The sequence below is a fragment of the Perna viridis genome, chromosome 13 (assembly GCF_037379345.1).
Source record: "Perna viridis isolate PV_CMFRI_1.1 ecotype Kerala chromosome 13, ASM3737934v1, whole genome shotgun sequence".
NCBI classification, from domain to species: Eukaryota; Metazoa; Mollusca; class Bivalvia; order Mytilida; family Mytilidae; genus Perna; species Perna viridis.
Window position 1 is genome coordinate 16,914,702 of NC_142457.1, and position 6,503 is coordinate 16,921,204.

Genomic DNA, 6,503 nt, shown 5'->3' on the forward strand with positions numbered 1-6,503 from the left:
GATTAATGTAATTGACAATGCATCCATAAATTTGACGCATAATTTGGTTTGTTCAATGTTAATTACGCTTATCATCTTCGGCACTGACGCTTCATTTTGCATTGCTATGTACTAAATATGAGCATGATGTGCTTGAAGTTTACAGAGAATTAGACTACTTTAATAGCCATTAAATAATTTTTACTAATGATCTTAAGTTAATTCAGTTGTAATTCAATAGTGATAATGGCCAGTTTAACCAAGCCACAGGTGTCAATATTCATATAGAATGAAAATGGACCAAATTAATTACCATGACAACATGTATCCAACGGTAATATGGCAATTAAATTGACCCTCAGAATGTTAGACAATTTCATTCCAATGTCCCCCACTGAAAAAAGTGTAGAAAACTTTTTCAAAATACAATGCTGCAACTTCCATAAAAATCAATTAAAAAAAAATTAATCTTAACTTCTTATAGAAAGACTACATACAAAACAAAAAATCAATTGGTAAAAGCATAATCAAAAAAAAAAAGTGTGTTAAACTCAATCCACTGAAATTTTCTAAGTTGAAGGGCCATAACTTCTGTAAAAATCATTCAACTATAACCAAAGTCATACTTAATCTGCAACTTCTCATAGTAAGACTTCATACAAAAATACAAAATCAATTGGTAAAAACATTACACAAAAAAAAAGTGTGGAAAACTAAATTACTTAAAAATTTTTAAGTCTAAGGGCCATAACATAGGTAAAAATCATTCTACTGTATTAACTTCATAATTAGGCCACATACCAAAAACCAACTTATTTGGTAAAGCATAACAAAAAAAGTGTATAAAACGCAGACACCAGGCATGTCCATATCCTCTTGTGACGCATGGGACAATAAAAACACTTATTTCTCAACCAGCCTACTTTCAGTGGCATGGCACCATACATTATGTATTAGTAAAAGAACAATGAACATAAGACAAATTAGAATAATACCATGTTGATCATCCCTGAAGAAATCAGACTTTTCAAGACCTGGACTATTACTTTTTTTAAGGACTAAGGCCTCAAGTAAGGCAAGCCAAAGTCATTGATATTGGAAAATAATTACAAAACAAGTACTTTTTTTTTTTTTTTTTAAGTTTTCAGAACTACACAAAACAAACAGGTATCCATTCAGCTGACTGTTAATAGAACCTTAGATAGTTCAACCAAGTTGTCAAATGTTATCAAGATATGTTTCAATGGAAAAAGCCACCAAAGCCTCGACAGTAGTAACCAAAATGATATCTAGCCTGGTTGCTATGACAACTCCCACGCAATAGATATTAAGTTTCTTCTCATTCTCTTCATCCTTCTTAAGAAGTTTTTGATCCCTAAAGTCAATCCAACGATGACCAATTGCTGTTGTGTTTGTTGCTCCTGTTGTTGGGTTGTTGCAAATAAAAAATATCCATGGTAACACATCCTGCAAGTACCATATCCTCAGTCAAGAAAGACTGTGGCACCTGATAAGACTTAATCTGACCACGCAACCACAGTAATTCATCACCATCTTTTTATCATCATCGTCATGTTCATGTAAGTTCGTGACTGAACATATGAAGTACTTTTTTATTTGACAACTCGATGAACTGACATGTCTTGTGTTGTTGAGAAAACTATCAGGAGATGGGCAGTCTACTTTGATCTGAAAAGAAACAATTCAATGTACATAAAATCTCTTAGATATAAGGGGACCATGTCCAACTAACTATATAATGCTTTGCTGGGTGCAACTTGATGTGACTACAGAGGACAAACATGATACAGCTTTTGCATTTTGACTGCTGTTAGAACAAGTCTTAACCCCAAATCTGCACATTTCGTAACGAAATGTGAATGGTAAAACATGAATAATCATAAGCTGAGGGACCATGGCCCACATGATCTCAGATGATAATTGAAAGGAACAGTAATTTAAACAACAAATTTTATCCAGATATTACATTTTGTACATTTTACGTTTCTACCTCTTTTGACAATGTGAACCCCAAACTATTGAGATCCATTTTTATTTTGAATTTCCCACCATTCAAACATTTATTATTGTATTTAAAAAAACATTGCTGAGCATAATTATGATAAAGAACTTGTATGGTAACTTGTACATTTTTATGGCTTTTTACCCTTTAAATTTGGTCACCTTTTTCCGACTCAGGTGCCCCCTCTACCCTCAATACATTTCATATTTATTTGCAAATAAATATACGATGACAGGAACTATCCATCTGTTCTAAATTACGAATTTTGAAATCCAGATTTTCTTATTTTACTGTTTTAGGATAGAAAAATTATTGCTTCACATCACGAACGCGTGTGACTTCAATGGAAGACAAGAGATCTAATTACAAGCAATTAATTAGGATGGTGATGAATAAAAAAGCTAACAAATCAATCACATTTTATAAAGAATAAAACTTAAATTCTGCTGACATTAAATCAGAAATAATTGCCATAGGTTGGGAAAGTAAGGACTCATCAACATACAAAAATTTTAAAAACTGTCTTCCCTATGAGTAACCAAAGCCAAAGGCTCCAAAGGACTTTCCCGACCTGAAAACTCGCTCACCACAGGTAACGGGTTATGGGAATCCTAGAACACTGAAAAAAAACCCAAAATTATGCCTGACAATTGAGAATTTTCCTACCTATGGGAAAAAATATTTTTCAACAGTTTGGGAAAAGTCTCCAGGAGAAAGAGCTGATTTTCGGCAGTAATAAAAGGGCAACAAAATCACTGATAATATTTGTGTGGGCTCAAAGATTTCCAGACTTAACACAGTGTGGTTTTTTTTTGTCTGTACTATCATCTGTTCTCTTTTGGATTTGACTATACTCTGGCTTTCTTTTTCTTTGTTCAACTATCTTTTCATTTTTTTTCAAATTTATCAAAAACTTTCCCATTTTTGAATATTCCCTCCCATTGAAGTTTTTCACGTAGCACTTTACAGTAACAAAATAAATACTCCATATATTTCAACATTCATCATTATGAAACAAGAAAATGTTGATCGTTTGCCTCGTCTTCATTTTTATTTTGACAATAAATAACTAATTTGCAAACGTATCATAAATTAACAAGACAATTTCGTATGAATGCTAATACGAGATCAGGACCGCTGGACAGTTTTTGGCACATCTCGTTTACCGGAAATTAAAATGGCCGATCGTAAACAATGCTTTACAAGTCAATAAAATTGTGCATATCATGCCAAAATTCACTCGACATATTCAAGCTTAACTTATCAAAATGTATTCAGGGGCTGCTCTGGCTTCCAAAATTCTGTCGCCAGAAAAATCGCCAGCTGCCATTTTTTGTTGCCAATTTTCAGAAATTAGAGCCAAGGGTGCCAAAAAAAAATAAAACAGTATCAAGTCCTGATGAAAAAAAACCTCTCCATTCATGACGTACATGTATCCAAGATTCACTCATGATGCATGTACAAAGCAGACTTTTAGCTCTAGTCCGTCACTTTCATATGCATAAAATAATAAAGTACTACTCCAGAAACAGGTAATTACTTCTATCAAGGACCTTATATTACTATTCTCATTCTCATTTTTGTCACTTTTGTCCTTAATGGTCTAATTTATCTTAAAGTATAATTTGTTTTTGTTTTTTTACATTTTTAATAAACTTGATCCTTTTTTTCAAGCGATAAATTTCTAGCTAACTACATTTTGTACCATGGAGCATTAATTTTGTCCTTGTTTAATCTTGATATCTGAATAGCATTTCTTTAATTAGATTTTGGATATCCCCCTTTTATTTGTTTACTGATTTTCCCGCCAAAAAAGTCACATGGCAAAAGTGTAAACAAATGTCATCCATTTTCTTTTATCAATTTTTTAATTTCAAAGGGTTTAGACACTTCCTGATGGGATAATAATTTTGAATTGGATTTTTATTCTGTTATTAGGTAAGACTGTTTCTGAATGTATTATATGGTTAAACAGGGCTGTGAAGCTTGTATGTGGCCATGTGCACATGGCCTTTATTGTGTTTACCTTTGATCAGATGATAGGAATTTTGATTGGCTCAATAATATATTTACATTTGATTGACACCTCCCATGAGGATGTTGTAAGTCATGGTCGCCTGGTCTAACTACCTTTAATCGCCTTCAGTAAATTGGTCATGGTCGATTAACTCTGACCAGGTTTCAACACAATTGTTTAATTAGAGAGAATATCTATTGCTGATAGACTTCCTGTCCATTTTAATATACTAAACTTAGGCGCCAAGAAAATTGCAAACTGGTTATTTTTGTCAAATAAAAAATCGCAAATTGCGACATTGGCAAAGCCCAGCGCGACCCGTGTATTGAACATAATTTTAATGTATGATGTTAAGGGATGTTAAACTGAAAAACCTGTTAGCTGGTTAACTTTCCTTGGAACTTGCCAAGCAAATGATGGTTGCCAAATTGACAAGTGTAAGCTAATGAGAACACACCAAATTACACTACTCGTATTTGGCGAGCTGAAATACCATGATTTCCTGCCATATTTCTGCTCTTTACCTTTAGTAAAAGACAAAACCAGAAGTTCCGAATGAAAATGCTACAACTGGTACTTAATACGAGTCTTACCACATAAAGTAATAAATTAGCAGGGAACCAGAATTATGGCAGGAAATCATGGTATTTCAGCTCTTCAATTGTGAGATAATAGGGAACATTTCAATATATCCATAGAAACAAGATGGCGGATAAACAATACCTTCAGTGCAAAATTCTCGTAGGAAAAATAGATTTTGAATTTTTTCAATCTCAGAGGTAAGAACGAAAAATAATTGTAAGGGAATCATAGTACAGAACGACATGAATAAAATGGCTAGTTTTTGAAAGGAACCGTCAAGTAATTACAAAAATAAACGCAAACAATCTGAGCCTGACTGAGGCGACTTGGAGTATAGTCGAAGAGGACTATAGAGTTACTTTCTACAAGACTTGTATCATACCTTGCCCTCATCTTTCTCCTTTTCCTCTTCAACCTCCTCATACGCTTCTTGCGCCACTAAAATAAAGAAAATGACCAAATCAGCATAAAATTACATGCATAGTGTACTTGTCCAATAATTATCCAGAACCAAGTCCTAACATGTCTTAACTAAGCAAAAATTCTCTTACTCTACACCCATCCCCAATTCTATAACATTAAAACCTAGTTCATGTACCAAAGTTTTAGTAGAACTATTACTCCATTCTTTAATCTAGTTTACTTTGATTGCCAAAAAGACGACCTAACTTCTTCCTAATTACACACATGTACTATAGTCGGCGTCACATAAATAACATACTGTTAAAATTTGAATAAAAATATTTTCTACGACTTTATTGACACCTACCGTCGTTTAAATTGTCTTAAATGACTTGCTCATTCGTTTAGCCAAACGGCTTCTCCTTAAACATTGAATCGTTAAATTCCGGTCAGATTTTAATTCTAGGTGCCAATATTTACATTGTAAAAAGTCGGCCATGTTTACAGTGATCGGGTTGCTAGGAGATGTTGTTTACGTTTAAATGGTTTGTCCAAAAACCGAAGAACCCAGAATGCACTTCGGCGTTATTTCGGATATCTCGAATTTATTTTACGCGAACAACGTACAATACCGAGAAGTTGATCAAGCAGACGATTGTCACCGGAGTTCGACGGGAACTTACGCACTTCGTTTGTAAACAAATCGTCCCGTAAAAACCAACATGGCGGATATTAGTATGGGATTTTCCCGTAAGGATTTGTTACGCATGATTTAAGCTAATAAGCGACTTGTTTTTGAGAAGCTGTTTGGCTAAACGAATGAGCAAGTCATTTAAGACAATTTAAACGACGGTTGGTGTCAATAAAGTCGTAGAAAATATTTTTATTCAAATTTTAACAGTATGTTATTTATGTGACGCCGAGTATAGCTTAACTCGTTACAATCTCCCCATCACAAATATATTAGTGCTTGCAAGTTTAATGTGGTTGCATCTACGTTAACATGTACAAATAAGGACGTGGTAGCAACCGTCCTTAGCCCGATCGAAGTTAAAACACTTCTCTTCACCTGATCCTTTGGAAAAATATCACTTTACTCAACAACAGTTCAGAAACGTGTGAAGGTAGTTTCTTTAAGAAGTCTAAACGCACTAAAAATACACACCTTTGCTCTCATCTTGCTTGAAACCTGAAAGATTGAAAGTTAAAATGAATGTTTTTGAAGTTGTCAAGTTGTGATGGGTCTGAAATATTAAGATTGAACAAGATATAACGAAGAGATTTTAAATGACATGCTTACGGCAGGACGAGAACGGAAAGAAAGACTTAGCCTTTAAGCCAATGTCCGGAAGTCGAAATATGAATTAGTCAAATCATTTGCAGATAACCTGCATTCATAAGGGAATATGAAATGAATAACTTTTGTTTTGTTGAAAGAAAATTCATACAAAATGAAATCGAACTTCTCTTAAAATATTTTTGGAGATTTTTATTGAGGAC

At 33.7% G+C, this 6,503-nt stretch overlaps 1 long non-coding RNA gene across 1 annotated transcript; it reads right to left on the bottom strand.

Annotated features, from left to right (window-relative positions):
• Positions 1–1,545: 1,545 nt before the first annotated feature.
• On the bottom strand, positions 1,546–6,391 carry LOC148599762 (uncharacterized). Its single transcript, XR_015918133.1, has 4 exons — positions 6,304–6,391; positions 6,169–6,192; positions 4,984–5,039; positions 1,546–1,668 (listed from the first exon to the last, which is right to left on the bottom strand). It is a non-coding gene; the product is annotated as an uncharacterized LOC148599762 (long non-coding RNA).
• Positions 6,392–6,503: the final 112 nt, after the last annotated feature.